The sequence below is a fragment of the Ornithorhynchus anatinus genome, chromosome 8 (genome assembly GCF_004115215.2).
Source record: "Ornithorhynchus anatinus isolate Pmale09 chromosome 8, mOrnAna1.pri.v4, whole genome shotgun sequence".
NCBI classification, from domain to species: domain Eukaryota; kingdom Metazoa; phylum Chordata; class Mammalia; order Monotremata; family Ornithorhynchidae; genus Ornithorhynchus; species Ornithorhynchus anatinus.
In genome coordinates this window covers 55792251-55816458 of record NC_041735.1, presented here as the reverse complement: position 1 = coordinate 55816458, position 24208 = coordinate 55792251, and the positions used below count along the sequence as shown (strand labels likewise).

Here is a 24208-nt window from a genome sequence, read left to right as displayed (position 1 = left end):
TCTACCCCAGCGCTTACAACAGTGCTCTGCACATAGTAAGCGCTTAACAAATACCAACGTTATTATTATTATTATTCTTTGTTAAGCACTTATTAGGTGCTGAGCACTGTTCTAAGGACTGGGGTAGATATAAGCTAATCAGGTTGGACACAGTCCCTGTTCCCCATGCGCCTCACAGCCTTAATCCCCATTTTACAGATGAGGTAACTGAGGCGCAGAGAAGTTAGGTGACTTGCCTGAGGTCACACAGCAGACAAGAGCCTGTATCTACCCCAGTGCTTAGAACAGTGCTCGGCACCTAGTAAGCGCTTAACAAATACCAACGTTATTATCCCCATTTTACAGATGAGGTAACTGAGGCACAGAGAAGTGAAGTGACTTGCCCACAGTCACCCAGCTGCCAAGCGACAGAGCTGGGATTCAAACCCGTGACCTCTGACTCCCGAGCCCGGGCTCCTTCCACTGAGCCACGCTGCTTCCCCTAATACCATTATCAGCATTATTAATATTATTATTATTACCTAGGTTCTAATCCCAGCTCTGCCACTCGTCTGCTGTGTGACCTGGGGCAGATCATTTCACTTCTCTGTGCCTCAGTTACCTCGTCGGTAACATGGGGATTAAGACCGTGAGCCCCACGTGGGACATGGGCCGTGTCCAACCTGATGAGCTTCTCTCTAACCCAGCACTCAATACAGTGCTCGTCACATAGGAAGTGCTTACTAGATACCATAAAAAAGCCAAAACCTCCCTCCCATTTCACATCTGGTAGAGCACTGCTCTCCCCATTTTAAAAGCCCTACTAAAATCACATCTCCTCCAGACGCTCCTCCTTGACTCATCTCACCTCCCCACCCCATTTCCCCTTCCACCGCATCACCTACGCATTTGAGTCCTCACCCAACACCCTCCCTCCCGGCACTTTTTTTTGGCCTCATCTTTAATCTCTCTTGTCCCCCAACCTGTAATTTACTTTAGTGACTGCTTTCCCCACTAGATTGTAAATTTCCTGAGGGCAGGGATTGCGTCTGCAACACTACCTTACTCCCCCAGTCACTTAGTACAGTGCCCTGCACAGAGTAAGCATTCAATAAATACACTTGATTGATGGATTGGAAGCAAATGTAAACATTCTCACCACTCCACCCTGACAAGGAACCAGCTAAATGGAATCATCTCCAGAAGATACACCCTGGCTTGAGTTTCTCAGGGTTCCGGAAGGATTCGAAATACGACCACCACTGAGAGACTGTACGGTTCTTTAGACTGTAAACTCATTGTGGGCGGGGGGTTTGTCTTGTACCTTCCCAAGAGCTTAGTACAGTGCTCTGCGGACAGTAAGCGCTCAATAAATATGATTGAATGAATGATTTGAGTTTGAAGGTCAGGAGACCTTGGCTTAAATGGATCCCTAAGATACCCCTTGACCACCGTTTTAGGATAACCCAAGAGCAGAGAGAAGCAGGAGGAGGAAAATCACATTTCAAATACTGTCCATTAATGGCATAAGGACTCCGGGTGGCCCCATCATGGTAAGGAAACAGGTGGATCTTAATTGTCTCTGTCATCTTCAGATGATTAACAAACAGTGCTCATTATTGTTTTGGTGCTGTTCTGTTTGTGTCACACGACAACTTCATCTCACTGAATTATGCTATCGGAAAGTCGGCGATAGCACTGGGCTCGATTTGCATCTCTTTCTACACTGTGACTAGGGAAAGCTAATTACCCAAACCAATTGGGAACGAGGCCAGTTCAGATCCTCAAAATTGGATATAGGTCCGAGTCACATGACTCATTTTTTTTTTTTCCAGTTGCCCAGATAGACCGGTCGACCAAAATTCAGATATTGGAATGTGTGAAGCTCCTCTGGAAGTCACTGGAACATCTCTGAGTTTGGCGGAAAGGAGGATCATGGCAATAAAGCCCACAGAAAATTAGATCTCATTCTTCAAGCTATATCTTCAACTCAATCAAAGGTAAACAATAGGAATGTTCTTTATTCATTTTGATTTTGAACATAAACGACATCGATCCAGTTTCAGAGCAAACCGTTCCTGTCAAAGGTTAAGAATAGAGAAGTGTGTAGTCCATTAAAACCGGAAAAAAAGATCCCCGCACATCTCCTTCTGATGTTTTTTCTTCTGATTATCATATTCATAAGTATTTACTCTAATCAGTCTTCTTAAGTAAAGTTAACAGATATATGCAGCCATTCTTTGGAAATTGTTTTGCTTAGACTAAGAAGCTGTCAGAGAGCTGAGAAAGCTGCAGCTTTAACCAGATTTCATCTTTGTGTGTCACTGCTCGTGTCAAAGTAAAAATGTGCTCAGACATAAGAGTTGTCCTGCTTTCATCAAGGGAGCCAGCCTGCCTGTGCCTAGTTCCGCTTGGTTAAGCTTGTTATTTAAATTGTTAAAATTGAGACATCGGCAGTAAATTTCAGAGAAGATATAACAATTATTAGATACAAGCAGGGCTCTTGTACTCGTGAACATATCGTGCCCTCCATCCACAGCAGAATTAGCCACAAGTAATTTACAACGGTTTCTTTAAGAAGTGTGCCCAGTAGTACTTGGATGACATTAAATCACGATCTTCCCCCAGCTGGATCATATTTCCAACTTTAAGAGAGATTTGGTTCCAGTCAGCCTAGTGGCTCAGCGCTCCAGGGGCTCCCTTTTAAAGCCTCTGACTCTTGAGGAGCTGCACTTTCATTCCGGATGCCGCCTCCTCACCGTGAGCTGGGATTTGTGCGTCTTCATAGTCTATGGGCAAGGGAGCCACAACCTGGAGCGATTGCTCCTTGGGGAATGAGGCGAAAGAAAACCGGGTGGCTATCGGGGTGACCTTGGGCCATCCGGCTAACGCAGCCAAATCCCCGAAGAGCGTTTGACGCTGGATGGACTCTTGGGTCGGGTCTGAGGTGCGGTCATAGCGCCAGGCTGCCAAAAAGGTGTCACCACCTGCGTTCAGGCGGAGAGCGGAGGGAGGACGAGGTGGGAGAAGAGGAGGAAGAGGGGAAGGAGGATGAAGGGAGGTGGCGGATGAGGAGGAGAAGGAGGATGAAAGAAGGAAGGGGAGGAGAAAGAGGAGGAGGAGGATGAAAGGAGGCAGGGAGAAGGAGGAGGAAGCAGCCAAAAAAATCCATAACCCCTTCTTTAAAAGTATCTGTGTGTGTGTGTGTATGAGCGTGTGTCTGTCCTTGGTTCTCAAAGATGTTGCTACCGAAGGGGAGATCTTAGCCAGGAGAGACTGCTGGGAGAGAGATGCTGCCTTCTGCACTCCTTGCGGGTGGAGGTGGACGCTTGCTGGATTTACTGCACTGGTGAGAGGCAGCATGACGGAAGAAAGAGCACAGGACAAGGAGTCGGGAGACCTGAGTTCTAGTCTCAGCATCTCCCCTAGCATGCTGTATTACCTTGAGCAAGCCACTTAACTTCTCTGTGCCTTATTTTCCTTATCTGTAAAATAGGAACGAAATACCGGCTCTCTCTCCCCTTAGACTATGAACTGGGACTGTGTCTGATCTGAGTGGATTGTATTTACCGCAGTAAGTGGGTCCATACTAAACAACAAACAAATACTACCGTTGTTATTATGTTGTTATATCCAAACCAACCTTCACCTCCTTTCTTTTTCCTGCTCTCGGTCAGTTTCCAAACTACCTCAGCATAAGGATATACTCATTCCCCTCTTTTCTGTTAAAACTTATTTCGGGCTGTTTACCCAGCTGCAAACTGCAGCATTTCTCAATGCCTTTGGAAAACACAGTTAGATCTTACAAACTTGCAAGCATCTTCTTGCAGAGTAAGACGATTTTAATTCTTTCCCTTGCTCTCAGGCCCATCTTAAATAGGAAACTCATCTCTGCCCTACGGGAACTCTATTCCAAAGTATTTCAGATGAGACCTTGAAAATGCAGGCAGACTGATTGGAGCGGTTTAGAGTGCTGGTGCCGATGCATCTGGATTTACGAGATGATGTCCGGAAGAGGACCGGAGAGGTATGTAGGAACTGGACGGGTTCATAGCGTAGGAATCACTCGAATGATGTTGGGACATAGCAGTGTTCTAGTAGGATTCATTTACTTTAGTCATTTTGGCAGACCTCTGTGTGATAAAGTTATTTCATCATATATTATCTGCCAGTTATGAGTACAACTTCAACCAGGCATTATGGGTTGACGCTATGTCTAAAGAAAACCGAAGTGATGTGTCTTAGATTGTGCATCCCCGACCTGATTAGCTTGTATCTATCTCAGTGCTTAAAACAGAACTTGATACAGTAAGTGCTTGACAAAGCCAAATATGCAATCAGAAATTCATATTGATGACACGGAGCTAGAAGCGGTAGCAGAATTCTGTCACCGAAGCATCACGCTGACCAATGATGCAATGATACACAAGGAGAAAACCAAATAAAAAAGTTCAGCACGTTCTAGGGGAGACCGTAAACCAGAGTGTGGAAGCAGGCTCAGGATCAAGTTAAAGATCTACAGAGTCCAGGTGATATCCAAACTTCCTTTTGGCAATGAGAACTGGGCCTCACACAAATGTCTCGTATGACACGTAGAGCAGTTACATATCGGTGACTTTTAGTCAACTCAGCACCGCATAGCAAGACAGGGTCACAAGCGATGAAATTCCGGAACAGAGTCAGTCTCTTAGCATTAAGTTGTTAGTCTCAACAGAGCTATGCCAGGTTGCTGTCACCTCACTCCTCAAGAACAGAACCTCTAGTGATTGCCCATCCTCCTCCACATCAAACAGAAACTCCTTGCCAAAGGCTCGAAAGCACTCAGTCACCTTGGACCCCTCCTACCTCAGCTTGCTACTCTCCTTCTACAACGTAGCCCACACATTTCACTCCTTTAATGTCAACCTACTCATTGTACCTCCATCTCATCTATATTACCGCCGACCTCTCGCCCATGTCCCGACTCTGGCCTGGAACTCCCTCCTTCTTCATATCTGACAATTACTCTCACCTCCTTCAAAGCCTTAAGCCTTAGAGAAGGTACATTCCTCCAAGAGGGCTTCTCTGCCTAGCCCTCGATTCTTTTCCTTCCACTGCCGCATCACCCTGACTTGCTCCCTTTATTCATCCCCTCTCCCAGGCCCACAGCACTTAGGTACATATCGGTCATTTATGTATTTAGATTGATGTCTGTATCCCCCTCTAGACTGTAAGCTCAATGTGGGCAGGGAATGTGTCTGCTACATGGTTATACTGTATTCTCCCAAGTGCTTAATACAATGCTTTGCACCCGGTAAGTGCTCAATCAGTATAATTGATTGATTGACAGCAGGACATCCGAACAGTTGCTGCATGGGGAGATGGAAGTGGGAAACAGAGAAAGGAGGATAGAGGGAACATCTTAAGTATAAAGCCTAAGTCAATGCTGGATCCCAGTTGAAACCTGGAGATTCATTTTCCTGGTTACACCAGCACGAGGAACTGCATTTCGAGAAAGGCGAGGATCTTTGTGAGGAGAAGTTTCGTGAGGATCGGGAGACAAGGGTACTCTCCCAAGCACTCTGTAAAGTCCTCAGCACACAGTAAGTGCTCAATAAATATGACCGATTGAATGACCGAAGGCAAATGCGAAATCAGTGTGAGGAGCTGCAATCATTAAAAATGGCAACACAGTGCGGCCAGGACTGTGGTTCTTTGTTTGGCTTTGTCAGTCTCACACAGGCCTATAAGGGAATTTCACCGTCAGTGGGGTCTTCTGTGAGTGTGAATCGATCAATCCTATTTATTGAGCACTGTAGTAAGTCCTTGGGAGAGTTTTTTATGGTATTTGTTAAGTGCTTACTTTATGCAGACACTGACCCAACCACTGAGGTAGATACCAGCTAATCAGGTTGGACATAGTCCCGGTCCCAAATGGGGCTCACGGTCTTATTCTCCATTTTACAGATGAGGTAACTGAGCCTCATTCCCAAGGTCACACAGCAGAGAAGAGGTGGAGCCGGGATTAGAACCCAGGTCCTTCTGAGTCCCAGGCCCACGCTCTCCCAGTTGGTAGACATGTTCCCTGTCCACAAGTCGCTTACAGTCTAGAGGACAACTTTCACTTTCTATCTCTTTCTCTCTCTCCCCTTTCTATGCAATATTTAGTTTGCATATATGTACAGATATTTTACATATATGCACGTAAAAGCAATTGTGGCATTCTCTTTATATTTACATATATATAATATATACACCCAAAGTATCAGACACTGATAAGGAATATATTATTACCCTATTTATTTTGTTAATGAGGTGTACATCCCCTTGATTCTATTTATCGCGATTATGTTGTCTTGTTTTTGTCCGTCTGTCTCCCCCGATTAGACTGTGAGCCCGTCATTGGGCAGGGATTGTCTCTATCTGTTGCCGAATTGTATATTCCAAGCCCTTAGTACAGTGCTCTGCACATAGTAAGCGCTCAATAAATACTATTGAATGAATGAATGAATATTTACAGATATGATTCCCTATAACTGTAACTGGAAATCTTAAAGTGCTAAACCCAAACCCCCAAAATGATGCCTACTGATCAAACTCCTTCCAGAGTGGTATTTGTCTTGCATTTCCCAAGTACAATTCCCATCTGTTGTTCCAAAGGAAGAATTTGTTCTTTAGTGGGAGAGGATTTGGGACTTCATAAGGATATACTCATTCCCCTCTTTTCTGTTAAAACTTATTTCGGGGCTGTTTACCCAGCTCCAAACTGCAGCATTTCTCAATGCCTTTGGAAAACACAATTAGATCTCACAAGCTTGCAAGCATCCTCTCGCAGAGTAAGACGATTTTGACTTCATATTCTTGGTTGTTTCTTGATCCTCTGGTTGGTGATGTCAAGAGAAGATCCAAATTGGCTTTGTGCCATTTCACTAGACTAAATGAAAGCAATATGTCCATCTCATCTAATGTTCTGGAAACATTCCCATAAGCTTTCATAGGATGACTACTGGCTTTCTTCAAGGCAAGAACTAAAGTCTATTCTTATTCAGTAGTTGATTATTCAATTTGTGTATTATCCCCGTCTCTTCGTCTCTTCCACCTCTTTTCTGCGGCTGCCTCCTCAGAGGATAAAGTCACATCTCCTCCAAGAGGCCTTCCCCACTTTTCCCCAGCTCCGTCTCTCTCCCTTCTGTGTCTTCTATGTTCTTGGATCTGTGACCTTTGGGTATTTGATATTTACCGCACCCTCAACTCCACAGCACTTACCTATATGCCTTTAAATGTTATATTACAAATTAGTATTTATGTTCACATCTGTCTCCCCGCTCTAAACCATAAGCTCACTGTGAGCAGGAAACATGTCTGCCATCTCTGTTGTATTTTACTCTCCTGAGCACTTAGTATAGTGCTCTGCACAGAGTAAGCACTCATTAAATATGATTGATTGGTGAAACTTTAATGTACAGTGTGTACCTCTTAGCCACTTATAAGGCTTGGGGAAACATATCGACATTTGTGTGATGACTAACATTAGGTTTAGGGGTTGTCAGTGAATTTGTTTTACTTGCATTCTCCTCTTCATCAGGATAGGTAAATCAGAGTTAAGCTGGCTCTCGCTATTTTTTATTTCTTAAGAGATGGCTATTACCTCTTCCCCCCATCTCACCTCAATCTCAGGTGTGTTTCTCAAACTTGGATATATCCAACCCTTCCTTTTCCTTATCAGAAAAAAAAAATCACATTAGAATTTGAGGAAGATGTCAATTTTAAGCTTTGGAGATGAGAATTATAAAGAACACATGAGAAATACATAGTTTCTGTTTCAGCTTAAAGAAACTTTCTGAGATAAGAGACTCACTATTATGTCACTTAAGAATCCTTATGTTAAATTATGCCTTTCAGTGATTTTCTGACCCTCATTCAGGCAAACTCCCACTGACTTTCAATTGATTTAGCTGATTTGACTTGAATAAGGTCAGCTGAATATAGACCTTTTACTATTCTACATTCAGATCATGTGATGCAATATGTCATAACATTGTAATGATGTATATTGGCAATCTTATACAAGTGATTAATTGCTAGGAAAGTAATTTCTTTATAATTGCACTTGAACGCTTTTGGTCGTCTGACTTGGAAGCCTCAGGGAGGCGAGCCCATAGAGATGCCCTAGAATAGAGATAGAAAAATTCTGAGTGTCTGGATCAAGCGGAACCCCTTAACTTTCCCTCAGGTTGACGTGAAGCCTTACGTTAGCTCTACAACTTGCTTCCCAGGAGAACTCCCCATAAGAAACAGCCTGGGAGTAGACCTGACTCCTCCAGCTGCTCAACACGGACTGGATCTTAGACTGTGAGCCCCATGTGGAATAATAATAATTGTGGTTTTTGGTAAGCACTTACTGGGTGTCAGGCACTGTTCTAAGCGCTGGGGTGGATACCACCAAATCAGGTTGGACACAGTTCCTGTCCCACATGGGGCTCACAATCTCAATCTCCATTTAACAGATGAGGGAAGAGAAACACGGAGATGTGACATGCCCAAAGTCACACAGCGGACAACTGGCAGAGCTGGGATTAGAACCCAGGTCCTTCTCTGACTGCATTGCACCTAAACCAGCACTCGGTACAGCACCTAACAAATACTGCGAGTATTATTATTCCATTATTAGAAGAATTCAGTGAGGTGACCAGCTGGGCAATCAGCTCTGTCCTTTCAGCCCCTGAGGCTAGTTTGGTTTTAGACCAGATCTGGTGGTGTTCCAGCCTAGAGGAGCAAGAGCTGGAAGATGGGGGTGGATGGTCCAAACTGGGGGGTCCCTCAGAATTGATCATTCTTGGTATGAAATGCGGGAGCTGGGGAAGGAGGAAGGGGAGGGAATTTGAGGAGCGGGAGTTTGTCTAGTTCTACTTTGCTACTCTGATTGGCTGGGAGCCACAGAACCACCCAGAACTTCTCAATGGAAACTGCCCCAAATCCTTGCAGATGCGGTGATGCTCACCCCATCCCACTGCCTCTGAAACTACGCTACATGCCCTCTTTAAACTGATACTCATTTACACGTGACTTTTTGTTTTGCAAGATAGTACCAGATTCAGGAGAGCCCGGGAAATAGAAGGAGATGGCTAACCGTGGAGAGGGAACATTATCCAAGTTGGCGTGATGCAAGGATAAATTTAACAGGAAGGCGATACTAGAATCAACTGGACACTTACCTTTAAAGGTGCCATGTCTCATTATCGGCTAAGTGGCTTGCCAATTCTTGGTGAAAAGTGACTATAAACTAATAGATGCTTCAGGGCACTCTCTCTGTGCTTAAGAGCTTTGTGCTTAGAGGTGATGCTAACTAAGTATGAAAGCAGAGACCTATTCAGATGCATTTCTGTTCGGCTAGTCTTCCCAGCCCCTGTCCTTATATGCATCCCGCCAAGCTCCGGCTTCAGACAGAGCCCCAATAAGCACATTTCATGATTGTTCTCTGGGTTCAAAACCCTCAAAACATTTCAGAGCTCCTGACAGCCTTTCGAGTTAGCTGCTATAAAACCGAATGCAAACAGAGAGAGTTTCAGAGAAGCTCTGTCAATCAACTCTCAATCTGTATGTTCTTCAGACATTCCTTATCCTGGCTGATTTATTTCATATTAAAAGGGCTGTCAATCTGTATCACCAGAACAGGTTGAAAAAAATGTGAGTGATGCTTCTGGTGGGGTTTTTTTTTTGTTGTTGACGTTATAAATGATCATCTCCATCTCCTTCTACCCTTGATCTCCTCCCATTTCCCCCAAACCACAGTTTCTTTTCTCTTCAAGTATCTATACATCAGAAGTATTAATTCTGAGTACCAGAGGCATTTAAATTAGAAATAGATCTTGCAAGGCTGTGGCAGATCCTTTTTTTTATTATCCATCAAATATATCCCTTTTACCATCTGATGGCTAGGCAATAGAGCCATTCTTCTTTCAAATGAAATAAATGTGCTAGTAAAGTGGTGGAATATTCAGCGTTGAAAAGGCTTTACACTAGTTAATGTACATTGCATTGCATGGGTTTCATTAAAACAGAATACTAATGATGCACTAGACTTCTCCCAGTGGTATTGCTTTATTGTACCAGCTGCATTATTGTTTTATGTGAATATATTGATTATTGCCGTACCCTATCTCCTATATACAGTTTGCTCACTTTTTCTGCTATTTCTTCTCTATAAAGAGAAGCGGCAGATCATTTTGCAGATCATTTTGGACTCCTTTTACCTCTTCAGGGTTGTGTGGTTTCTTGGAAGACCTGCCCGGACCCTGCAAAACTATTTCCACATGGAATCTGCAAGGACACGAAGTGGATCAGGATCGAACATAACTGGATCTGCGTGGCAGTCCATTAATCGATCGACCCGTCAATCATTGCATTTATCGAGTACTTACTGTGGTGCAGAGCACTGTACTGAGGGATCGGAAGAGTACAATATAACAGAGTGGCAGACGTATTTCCTGCCCACAGGAAGCTTACGGTCTAAAGGCTAAACTACGCACCAGGGTCAACCAGTGCTACCCACTTGGTTTTCCGGGGCTTAACTCTGAATAGCATCTTGGACTCTGAAAGTTTCAAGAGCCACTGTTTGATTAGATGATGGCTTGGGCACCATTCATTCATCCACTCAGTCATAAGTACTGAGCGTTTACTGTGTGCAGAGCACTGTACTTAGCGCTTGGAAGTACAATTCAGTAACAAACAGAGGCAATCCCTAACCAACAACGGGCTCATGGGGTGGGAGGGAGGGGAACGAGATCACCAGGGGAACGAGGTTCCCAGTTTTCAGTGGCAGGCTCCAGTAATTTCGAGAGGATGACGATGAAGCGGGAAAGCTCTTTTTTGGCACCGGATCCACCTAACTCACCTCGGCCCTTCAGATAAAAAGTGCAGGGAAGAGACAGAAAGAGTTGGGGGAGGCAAACTGTGGGTTTGAAAGAGCAACTCACCTCACTAATTGGAAAGAATCCTAGCTGTGTGTTGAAGGATTGTAGCAACCGGTTGCTTTTTTCAAGGTACTGAGGCTATAAGTTCATTTAACCGTATTTATTGAGCACCTACCGTGGGCAGAGCACTGTACTAAATGCTGGGAAAGTACAACACAGTAATGAACAGTGGCATTCCCTGTCCTTAACGAGTTTACGGTTCAGAAGGTTCTAGACAAGTCCACCAATTCTGTTGTATTGTACTCTCCCAAGCATTTAGTACAGTGTTCTGCACACAGCAAACATTCAATAAATACCACTGATTGATTGTTTGAGGCTTTTTTAGGTGGGCATAAGTGTCCACAGCATTTATGTACATAGCCTTAAATTCTGTTGCTTCCCCTTTTCCTGAAATATCTTTGAACGTCTATCCCCTCATCTAGATTCTAAGCTCGCTGAGGGCAGGAATCACTGAAGTACCCAGAAAGCACTCAATAAAAACCGCTGACTGATTAAATACGCTAGTGATTTAAGGCCATTAATTAGTAAGTGTCATGGTTGGCGTGGTAAAACCATCCTGCCTTAATTGAAATTTGTTGGAAAGGGAAGGACATGGGGAGCAAGGAAGAGTCTAGGGGAGACTAAGAAGGACCATATAAGCTTGAGAAATGAATTAAATCAGGAATGAAATGCTTCCAGCTTTGCACTTCCATGAAGTGGCTGATAATACCTAAACCTGAACAATTGAATCTGGACAACAAAGAAGGCCCGAAGTCCAAAGACTTCAAGAGCTTAGCCCTGAACTGGCAGGAAAGTGGGTAGAGTTGAACCTAGAGTTCAGATGAAAGCGGATCTCGCCCCTCTCACCCCTCATTCCCCGCCTGCTCTTCTGACCCCTGGGTTGTGATGACTAGGGATTTGGATTACGAAAGTGAAAGAAACCTGGAATTTTCAATAATGATAATGGCATTTGTTAAGTGCTTACTATGTGCAAAGCACTGTTCTTGAAACTAGAACGCCCAATCTTATTTGTTTGGAGGACTGTAAGCACTTAAAAGGGCAAAAGAGAAGCAGTGTGGTTTAGTGAATAGAGCACAGGCCTGGGAGTCAGAATGACCTGGGTTCTAATCCTGGCTCTGCCACACGTCTGCTGTATGACCTTGGGCAGGTTGCTTCACCTCTCTGGGCCTCTCTTGCCTCATCTGGAAAATGGGGATTAAAACTATGAGCCCTATGTGGGACAGGACTGTGTCCAACCCAATTACCTTGTATCTACCCCAGCGCTTAGTTCAGTGCCTGGCCCTTAGTAAGCACTTAACCAACATCATAATTATTTATATTATTGTTCTAAAGAGTCCTCCATTTCAAAATCCTTCAGCTTTCAACCTTCTTTTCACTGGTGACTAAATTCTTCATCGATGAACTTAGGTTCCATCCCTTATCACGCCGCTACCCAATTTTTCTACCTGTACATCAGCATTCTGAAAATCAGTAGGAGAATATCATTTATGGAGCAGATTGATTTAAGGTGTAGGGAGGAGGAGGAGAACTGAATAATCAGTGTGTCTTGGCTACCGTATTTCATTTAGTCTACCTAATTTTAGTCTCAGTGAAGACAATAAGGAGGTCCAGGAACCAAGTCATTCTCCTCAAAGTGGGCATCTGGGTAGGTTCCTCAGGAGGATGCTATTTTCCTTAGTAATGGGAGAGTCATGGGCTTCCTTTCGTTGGCATCTATCTGGCCTTGTTCTTGTAGGATGAGACCTACTCGGGCCCAGGCTCCTAAGAACTCTTACTAGAGTGAGTTCTCGATTAGTTAGGGGCTGGGTTTGATTTGGAATTATCTCTACTCTTAGCTTCACTTGTCGGTCAATCATAATTATTAAGTGCTTACTGTGTGCAGACCACTGTACTGAGCACTTGGGAGAGCCTCCTGACCTCTTCACTAACTGTTCACAAGGAAAGGGAACTGAGATAAAATGTCACTGGGTCAATTTTGCTGCTTGACAACAGCTCCAGGAAGGGTTTGATTGGGGGGAGGATGTTGAAACTTTGCTCTAAAAATGAGGGCCGGGGATTATCTGCGGAGCTCGTTCGTCCATTCGCGTCTGCCATTTCCATGAACCGTAAAAGCTACTTGACGACGATGATGACGATGTTAATGTTGTCTCTTCCCCTGAACTGTTACTAAATCAAAGGAGGCATCTCTGCCTAGCTTCCTCTCCAAGGAATCCCCCCAGTTTTGGCTGTCTGTCCTAAAGCTCTGCCACCATTATCTTAAAGAGGTAATAATAATAATTGTGATACATGTTAAACACTTACTGTGTGCCAAACACTATACTCAGCTCTGGGGTAGTTACATTATAGTCAGTTCATACTCAGTCCCCCAGCCCACATGGGGATCACTGTCCAAGTAGAAGGGAAAGTAAACACTAAATCCCCTTTTCATAGATGAGGAAACTGAGGGACAAGAAAAGTTAAGTGACTTGCCCAAAGTTACACAAGCTGGCAAGTGGAAGAGCTCGGATTAGAACCTAAGTCCTCTGACTCCCAGATCCATGCTCTTTCCATTAAGCCATGTATTCTCGAACCCTCTTGGGGCTTTATAAGTTATTTCCAAAACAAATAGGTGCCCCAACGGGGAGAGTGCTTGCGAAAGGGTGACCCTTATGAGAAACCGTCAGGAGCTCTAGTCTCAGAGTGTGGGGGAAATTAAGGCGGGAAATGCTTCTGGACCCGCAAACCAGATATCAGAATGGGTGACAGCTTTTTTACAACAGGAGTATAATTGCAGTGGTATTTCCTAATTCCTCACTAATTCCTGTGGTATTTGCTATAATAACATTTCTCACAATGAACTCATTTGGTATTAATGTGAATGTAATATGCCGTTCCATAGGAATTCTGCGGTAATTTAGCATTCATTAATGTCCACTTATTGTAAAGTGTTATTGAAAACACTTTATTGCCCACAAATTGCCAAAGTGATTTTCCTTTTTTTTTTTTTTGGTGCTATTTAACGAGGTCCTTGTGTACTTGAAAAGTGCTAGTAAATATAAACCTCATGTAAGGTCCCTCCTCATAAATCAAGATGGAAGTACAAATGATCTTAGCATCACAAGGTCAAATGCTTCGTGTGAGGGTCCAGCTAATTACTTTTGAACCTCTGGCAGTGTCCGAGGTGGAGCAGGGCTTTGTTTGAACACCACGAGGCTGCAGCACTAACAGGCTTCTTCCTCAGTGGATGCCGACCCAAGTCTTCACAGATTCAGAGACAACAGGTCCCGTCATCCTCTACTGTAGACGGACCACCACACAGTTGCGTTTATGGGGGTCTTCCTCGGTGTCGATTTTGAACACGAATTGAACCGAGGCCATTTGAACTCATTTCACTTTGGAACTAAATTCCTCTCACAACAGTTCCAGCTAGATTTAAGAGGCAAGGCAGAGGTAAAAGTCAGTGTAGCAACGCATTAATCTACCTGTGTCAGTTCCTCTCGGCATTGCTTTTTTATTTCTCCAGTTTGATATATCATTCATTTATATGCATTGGGAAAAATTTACTTTGCTTCCTGTAGCACATTTATAAATACATCATAAAGAAATATTTTTAAAAAGGTTATTTCTACTCTGGAAAAAAAAAAAACCCACGCCCCAGTCTTATCTTTATCCTTTGATACCGTTTTCTCTGTGATGTAACTGAGTGATTTTGCAGCAGAAAGCTCCAAAAATTAAACCTGAACTTTCCAAATAGCTTCCTAATAACCGTTGCCCAAATCAATGGGGCTCCATGAATATTTTGACACAGTTTAAATGGGTTTGTATCCTCACCACTGAGATCTGGTGATTTAGCCTGTCAGGCTGCAAATGTGGAAATATCACCTCTCGCTGAGCAAAGTCCAATATCTCATTAGAAATGAAAATAGAAGAGAAGGGAAGCACAAATGCTGTCAGTGGCAGTGAGGAAAGAAATTAAACCTCCGGAGGCCTGTATATCTTATACAAAAGATTATGCACTGCCAGGCTATATAAATCATGCCAGGGCTCTGGGGCTGCAATGGGCTAGAAAATAAAAAACCATAAAAGTGTCATATTGAAATACAGTCACTGAGAATTCTTTTATGATGAGTCTAAATTCGCCTGACATTCTCGCAAATTCAGGGGTCTGCTCGGATTGTTTATACCCAAGCTTTCTCTGTCAGTCACGAAGTCCCAGTTTCCACAGCAAATTATTCTAAACAGGGCTTATTATCAAGGCATAAAAAGTTAAAACACAGATGGCTGGAGAGTTCCTGTTTAATGGAAATGCCCTGTGGCCCACATCAATGGGAGTCTGTCTTGTCCTAGATTTACTATCAATAAATTGGCTGCACTTATTAGATAGCAGAGTTCTAAGACGCTGGTGGGGAGTATTTCAAGTAGAATTAACATGAAGAGATGCATAGCAGTGTCCTATCATCTGTGAAATATGGAGAGAAACGAGATATACATAAACAGATCTGACCGTACATGCCCGTTTCTAGATGAAACCCTCACCCCAAATCCAGGAGGATGCGCCACCCGTTAGAATTAATCGGATGTCAAGGTTTAATTAGCGATACCATTTTAAGCCAGTTCCAAAGGGTTCTCCTTTTATTTTATTTCTCCCCTCTTGACTGTAAGCTCTTCATGGGTAGGGAACTTCAGTTAATTCTGTTGTACTCTCCCAAGCGCTTAGGACACTGTTCTGCTCAGAGTAAGCTCTCAGAAAATATGACTGATTGATTTGTTTCTTGCTAGTCTGCCACGACTGAAGGCTTTCAGAGGATCATGGAGATTCTGACACTGAGAGGACCCTGAGGTATACCTACCGGCTTTTAGGTCGGAAAAATTACAAAATTCAGTCTGTGAACAAATGAATTCTTTGTTCTGTGGGTTTTCCGGTTCTTCTTTCTCACTGGTCTAGGATACCCCAATTTGAAGATGAGGTTCCTCCACCTAATCTGATAGACCATGGTACTCTCCGACTTCTGTGTCCTCCTAAAATCCCACCTCCTCCAACAAGCCTTCCCCGATTAACTCCCAAAACCCGTGTCACAGCAACCGATCAGCTCCTTCTAGAACATACAGATCTACTTAGTACAGTGGCCCAGCACATAGTACAGTGCCTGGCATCCTGGCACATAGTAAACCCTTAAATACCATTATTTGTTACTGATTTGTACTTTCCAAGTACTTAGTACAGAGCTAAGTACATTCATTCATTCAATCGTATTTATTGAGCGCTTACTGGGTGCAGAGCACTGTACTAAGCGCTTGGAATGTACAGATCGGCAACAGATAGAGACAGTCCCTGCTCTCTGACGGGCTTACAGTCTGATCGGGGGAGACGGGCAGACAAGAACAACGGCGATAAATAGAGTCAAGGGGAAGAACATCTCATAAAACCAATGGCAAATAAATAGAATCAGGATGATGTACATCTCATTAAACAAAATAAATAGGGTGATGAATATATATACAGTTGAGATTATTACTTAGGATGATGATGGTATTTGTTAAGCGCTTACTATGTGCCAAGCACTGTTCTAAGTGCTGGGGTAGATACAAGGTATTCAGGTTGCCCCGTATGGGGCTCACAGTCTTAATCCCCATTTAACAGGTGAGGGAACTGAGGCACAGAGAAGTGAAGTGACTTGCCCAGTCACACAGCTGACAAGTGGCGGAGCCGGGATCAGAACCCACGACCTCTGACTCCCAAGCCCGGGCTCTTTCCGCTAAGCCACGCTGCTTATTCATATCCTCCCTCAGTAATTATGCTCCTATGTACAGTCGATTTGTTCCGGTTACTCCGTTTGTAAATATCTGAGGGTCTTTTTATGGTCTGTCTCCCTTCTTAGAGTGTAAGCGTTCTATCGACAGGGACTGGGTCTTAAGCTTCCGTTGTACTTTTCCAAGCACTTAATGAGTGCACTGTGCCCAGTGGGGGCTCACTAAATACCATTACTATTAGCGTGACTTCTACGATTACTAATACTGAGAGGGAGATTTGCCCTTTCCTTGAGACCGATAGATTGATGTAGGTCTGACAATCCCTTCCATACTGTAAACATACAGAGATTGTTCTTAACTGCAATGTTGTGTTCGTTATCAACGGGGCCCAGTGCCATTTTTGTTTCTCTCTAGATTACAATATTTTTAAAGCATCTGTTGTACAAGAGTCAACCCATTATGAATGCTGAACGCCAGCCCGATCTGTCTTGGGCGGCTATCTCCCGACTGCCACATCACTTGAGATTTTGCTTGCATTTTTCTTGTTATAGCTCACCCTGCAGCACCTGTCTAGGTATTTGTTACTGCCATTCTCCTCCCATGTACTGCTCAGCGAATAATAATAAAATAATAATAATTAGAGGATCTGTCGAGCGCTTACTGTGTGTCAAGCGCTGTTCTAAGCTCTGGGGTAGATATAAGGTAATCAGGTGGTTCCACGTGGGACTCAGTCTTAATCCCCATTTTACGGATGAGGTCACTGAGGCACAGAGAAGTGAAGTGACTTGCTCCAGGTCACACAGCAGAAAAGCAGCGGGACCGGGATTAGAACTCATGACCTTCTGACATGAGTCCCATGGAGGGAAGCAGCGTGACTCAGTGGAAAGAGCACGGGCTTTGGAGTCATACGTCTAGAGTTCGAATCCCAGCTCTGCCACTTGTCACCTGTGTGACTGTGGGCAAGTCACTTCACTTCTCTGGGCCTCAGTTACCTCATCTGTAAAATGGGGATTAAAACTGTGAGCCCCACGTGGGACAACCTGATTCCCCTGTGTCTACCCCAGCGCTTAGAACAGTGCTCTGCACATAGTAAGCGCTTAACAAATACCGACATTATTATTATTATTATTAGTCACTAGGGCAAGCACTGCTTCTTTGTTGGTAGACTGAATTTCAGGACCCCATGATCTGTGATCTTTTCACGCCATCTGATATCAAGGATGGCATCGTAGCCAGCAGAAATGCATTCTGGGGGAGTGGCAGGCCTCAAGACTTTCAAGAAGTTTGTACCCACCTGATCTATAAAGCTGTAGCTTCGTTGGGTTCTTCATGCCATATTGGTGACAAACCCAGTCTTTGAGTCTCACAAGTGACAGCCTCCCAAATCTGTTGTTTGGATATTTAAAAATTTTATTACGGTATCTGTTAAGTGCTTACGAAGTGTCGACCACTGTTCTAAGCGCTGGGGTAGATACACGCTGATCGGGTCGGACACAGTCCCTGTCCTATATAGGACTCACGGTCTAAGTTGGAGGGAGAATGAGAAGTGAATCTGCATTTTCCAGATGAGGAAATTTCCCAGAATCAACAGCAGACACCTGTCAGAGCTGGGATTAGAACCCAGGTCCTCTGGCTCCCAGGCCCTCGCTCTTTCCACTAGATCACGTGACTTTTTGATTTAGAGAAGCATTGTGGCTTCGTGGATAGAGTATGAAACTAGGATTCAGAAAGACCTGGCTTCTAATCCCAGCTCTGCCGCTTTTCAGCTATATGATGTTGAGAAGTCACTTCGCTTCTCTGTTCCTCAGTTACCTCATCTGGAAAATGGGGATTAAGACTGTGAGCTCTATGTGGAACAGGGACTGTGTCCAACCCAATTACCTTGTATTCACTCCAGTGCTTAGTGCAGTGCGAGGCATGTAGTAAACGCTTAACAAATGCCACAATTATTATTATTATTTGGCTTACCTTTGTTTATTTTTATATCGTAGAATGATATCCTGCCTAGATCTGTGTTGGAACACAAGTCTCCATGCCTTATGGAGGTATTTGTCTACAGTAGCATTTACCAGGTTCAGGCTAGTACATAACCTTGTTCTTCAGTCCAGTTATTGGCCGACATAATTTTGCTGATTTGGAGAATCAACTCACACTTATCTGCCTGTCTTATTGTGTGCCTGCTCTCCTAAGAGCATCATCGTCCATTTTTAAGCGCTCCTGAAAGACTTATTCGAGGACTCTGGATGATGGTCTCAGCTTGTGGTCTTGAAAGAATTTCCCAGAGATTCGTTATGGTTTTCTGACGGTGGCTTCCTGATTTCTAAATGTGTGCTCAAGCATGACAGTGTAGAATATCTTGAAGAAGAAATAGTATGGCCAAGCGGGTAGAGCACGGGACTAGGAATCTGGACACTTAGGTTTGAATTTTAGCTCCGCTGCTTCCCAGGTGTATGAGCTTGGGCCAAGTCACTTGACTTCTCTGTGCTTCAGTTTCCTTATTTGTAAAATGGGATAAAATTCATGTTTTTCCTCTCTTAGACTATGAATCCCATATGGTACCAGTATTTTATCTGATCTGATTAATCTGTATCTATTCCAGCTCTTAGTACAGTGCTTGGGCCATAATAAGCATTTAAAAAATACTAATAGAATTACAAGATTGGATCTACACTTCCTATTTTTCTATCCATTTATACTGGTACTTATACACACACACACATATACATATATGTATGTACATTATATACGTATATATATGTGTGTGTGAGTGTGTATGACACACACATATCATTTCGGGCATTGGTTGGTCCTTTTCGCTCCGGTTAACATTTTGTCAAAGTGCATTAAACTTCTTCAGGATAACTCTCATCAACCCAGAGTTACTCTAAGACATCCAGTGAAACCCAGATGAAACACTGACAAAAGTAGTTCAAAAAGGAGCAACCTACTCCAGCACGCACCGAAAATATGAAGCATTACGTATCTCATACAGAACTGGTGACAGAATCCTACATAGCTGCAAAGCATATATGGTTATATAGACACATCACTACGCCCATTACATGCAGCGATAGACTAGGTTTTTCTAAGCATTACAGTCATAAACAGTGACATAATAACATAACTTGGCATCATTTCAGATGTCCATGCCCCAGGAAATGCCCTGATGCACGAATGGATGTTTGAAATGATTCCTACATCCGAATTAAGGGAAACGATGTAGTCGATATTTAGAGACACTCCCTTACGGGCGGCTGTGTGGACTGGGAATCAACAACTAGAATATAAATTAGAAGCCATAGAAAATCAGGTAGAATTCAACAACTGGAAATTTTCAAAGACAGAAAACTATGCATTCATTATTCTTTTTGTGGTATAGCCAGTGAGCACCTTACTGTTCCATAATTATGATAGTATATATTAAGAACATATTGTGTGCTAATGGAGGCAAAGATTAATTTCTCTGCGCCTCAGTTTTCTCAACTGTAAAAAGAGATTCAATACTGTTCTCCCTCCTACTTAAGACTGTGAGCCTCATGTGAGACATTCATTCATTCATATATTTATTCAATCGTATTTATTGAGTGCTTACTAGGCACTGTATTAAGCGATTGGGAGAGTACACTATAACTTAAAGCAGATACATTCCCCGCCCATAACGAGCTTACAGTCTAGAGGAGGGGACAGACATTAAGATAAATAAATAAATTACAGATATGGACATAAATGCTGTGGAGCTAGGATGGGGGGTTGAATAAAGGAAGCAAGTCAAGGTGAAGCAGAAGGGAGGTGGAGAAGAGGAAAGGAGGGATTAGGGAAAGCTTCTTGGAGGAGACAGACTTTAAAGGAGGGACAGGGACTGTGTCTGACCTAATTAACCTACCCCAGCATTTAGAAAAGTGTCTGACACACAGTAAGTGCTAAACAAGTACCAACAGACAATATGAGGTTATCCGATTGGGCCCCATGTGGTTCTCTATCTTATCCCCATTTTGCAAACAAGGAAACTGAGGCTCGGGAGAGGTGAAGTGACTCACCCCAGGTCATACAGCAGGTCAGTGGCAAAGCTGGGGCTGAACCCTGGATTTTTTTCAGGCTAATTGCTAGAATCTTTGCTGATTCTGAGAACTGTTTTATGTTCATCTATTTGTCTTACCGGGTGTGTGTGCTACTAGAGTACAGTCATTAGTGTAAGAGAGCGCCCGTAAGACGGATTCAAGGACTTTTCCCACTAGACCACGGGCAGAAGAGTCCTGAGTGAAAAACTGCTTTTTAAATTCAATTCAAAGAACTGTCAACTAGGCACAGATAATCTTTTTGAGTGCCCAGTCATTCTAGGCCCCATACACATTTGGTATCAGCATCATTTTTGAACATGAAGAACTTCTATTTATCATCATCGATCAGTTGGTGGGATCATTTGAGCACCTACTGAGTGGTAAGCCCTGTCCTAAGTGTTGAGGAGAACACAATAGAAGCACGCTTTCCCGGCCTCAAGTGATCTCGCAATCTAAAGGAGGAGACAAACTGACAAAGATTATTTAGTGATACGTTACACGGGAGACGATATGTCAGGAAATAGTTTTTAATAACAATAATAATGATGACAGCATTTGTTAAGTGCTTATTGTGCGCCAAGCACTGCTCTAAGCTCTGGTTAGATACAAGTTAATCAGATTTTCCCACGTGGGGCTCACAGTCCTAATCCCCATTTTACAGGTGAGGTAACTGAGGCACAGAGGAGTGAAGTGGCTTGCCCAGAGTCACACGGCAGACTAGTAGCGGAGCTGGGATTAGAACCCACGTCCCCTGACTCCCAAGCCCGTGGTCTTACCACTAAGCTATGCTGCTTCTCAAACTTCAATAGTTCAAATATAGCAAGATGAAAAAGCAGAATGCTATTGAATGTACATATGAAAATCAAAATAAAAAGAAACCCAAGTCCTGAGGATAGGTGTAAAATAAAATTCACGATTGCTAAACGTGGCTTTTGGATCCACTCAGAGGATCTAAGTGCTCAGTAAATACAACTAAATGAATGAACCGTAACCTTAAAGCAGACAGATGGTTCAGGGCCTCTGGGCTTTGTCTGGCCCATTTTGCCTGGGGTTTTGACCTCGGGGGTGGGGAGGAGAGTTGTTTTTTTTTTCTGGAAAGTGCTTATTATGTGTCAAACACTGTTCTAAGTGCTGGAGTAGATACAAGACTATCAGGCTGGACTTAGACCCTGTCCCACATAGGGCTCACGGTCTATGCAGGGAGGAGGAGGATTTAAGCCCCATTATATAGATGAGGAAATTTAGGTACAGAGAAGTTAAGTGACTTGCCCCAGGTCTCACAGCAAGCAATTGGCAGAGCCGAAACTAGAACTCAGATCCTCAGAGCTCACCTCCTCCAAGAGGCCTTCCCAGAATGAGCTTCCCCTTTTCCCTCGGCTGCCTCTCTGCCCCCCCCTTCACCTCCCCTCAGCTAAACCCCCTTTCCCCCCTTTCCCTCTGCTCCTCCCCCTCTCCCTTCCCCTCCCCTCAGCACTGTGCTCGTCCTCTCATTTGTATAGATTTTTATTACCCTATTTATTTTGTTAATGAGATGTACATCCCCTTGATTCCATTTATTGCAATTGTTTTTGTCCGTCTGTCTCCCCCCATTAAACTGTGAGCCCGTCAATGGGCAGGGATTGTCTCTATCTGTTGCCGAACTGTCCATTCCAAGCGCTTAGTACAGTGCTCTGCACATAGTAAGCGCTCTCAATAAATACTATTGAATGAATGAATGAATGAATGGTGCTCTTTCCACTAGGACACGCTGCTTCTCTAATCGGCAACAGGAAGGCCCCAGCGTTCGCATCGGCAACAGCCCACTTGCCCGGGGGCCTCTGCTAAGCGGGGTGGGGTGAATTGACCCCCAAAAGATCACAGATCTGGACCCCCCAACTCAGGGAGTCACTGCCCATGCTGGACTGTTGCATCACCCCTCTCCTTCCCCCTGCTCCCCTTCCTCCCCTCTCTTTCCCTCTGTTCACCTCACCATCCCTCTTCTTAGTCAATCAATCAGTTAATCAAAGGACATTTATTGAGCACTTACTATGTCTAGAGTGCTGTACTAAGCACTTGCAAGAGTACCAAGGAATGAGTAGACAAAAGCCCTCAACTAGTCTACACTCTTCTCCCCCTCTTTCCCTTCGTACACTCGATCGATCGATATATTTATTGAGCCCCTATTATTTACAGAGCATGCAGAACGCTGTCCTAAGCATTTGGGAGAGGGCAATAGAGTTAGTAAATAGGATCCCTGCCCTCAGAGAGTTTATAATTGCAGGGTAGACAAGCACTAAGATAAATTAGAGATAGAGGGAAGCAAGAGCCCTTTCCCGGCCTTCCTTTCTCTACACTCTAAGTGCCCTGTAGACTGCGAATGCCTTTATAAAATCTTTTATATTTTACTCTCCCAAGCACACAGTACAGTGCTCTGCGCAGAGTAAGCACTGAATAAACACCATTGATTGATTTCCCCTTCTCCTTTCAATTATCCCCCGGGAACATCAGCGGTTGCTAAGAAACAGCAACATAGTTCGATGATGTCACTGCAATCGTGCGATTCGTGGCATGACGTCAGGTCAGGGGGCTATAAATTTTCTGGGTCTTTGCACACCAACAGCTTAATTTTTTCATCGGGTTTGTCTTTTGTGCAGAACAAGGTGGCCAGCCCCTTCAAAAGGACAACCTGCTGTTTCTGATTTTTGCCGGAGAAATTCTTTCGGAGCTGAAACTTCTTCAATCGATAGTATAATTAAGCCCCAGTGTGCAAGTCACTGAACTAAGTGCTTGTTTCTTCCTTCAAGGTGAGATGTTTTAAACAATCTGGGTGGAAAAATTCCAGTCGACTGCTTTTGACTAATGAGGCCGGGGGGAACCACACTCTCATGCAACTGACTGAAAACTCTTTTGCAGGTGGATAATTGGACTTTACAGGTTCTGATTTTGACTCACGTCACCTGTGGGTTCTACGGAGGATTGCGGGTGTTGCTAAGTTTGAAGCAAAAGTCACACAGAAGGGGTTGTAAACATTTTTTAAGGGCTGATCATGCAGTGTCATCATTTATCTTCCCGATTTTAACGTCACTCACCCCCCACAGTGGCTTTCTAGACTTCCCGGGTTGAAATAGTCCTCTTCCTCGTGTTTGTTTCCATGATTACAATACCTACTATCCAGGGGTAGAGGTGAGAATGCAGGAGCTAATTTCCACATTCATTTCAAAGCCATGTCACAGTGGCAATTTTATGGACAGTGAAAATTGAGATGATAATAATAATAATGAGGGTGTTTGTTAAGCTCTTACTCTGTGCCAAGCACTGTTCTAAGCACTGGTGCAGATACAAGGTAATCAGGTTGTCCCACATGGGGCTCACAGTCTTCATCCCCATTTAACAGATGAGGTAAGTGAGGTGCAGAGAAGTGAAGTGACTTGCCCAAAGTCACACAGCTGACAAGTGGTGAAGGTGGAATTAGAACCCAAGAACTCTGACTCCCAAGCCCGGGCTCTTTCC

General features: G+C 43.8%; 1 long non-coding RNA gene across 1 annotated transcript; it reads left to right on the top strand.

Annotated features, from left to right (window-relative positions):
- The first annotated feature begins 1818 nt into the window (after positions 1-1818).
- LOC114813844 lies at positions 1819-23496 on the top strand. The gene is made up of 3 exons (XR_003761605.2): positions 1819-1979; positions 3845-4006; positions 23353-23496. It is a non-coding gene; the product is annotated as an uncharacterized LOC114813844 (long non-coding RNA).
- Positions 23497-24208: the final 712 nt, after the last annotated feature.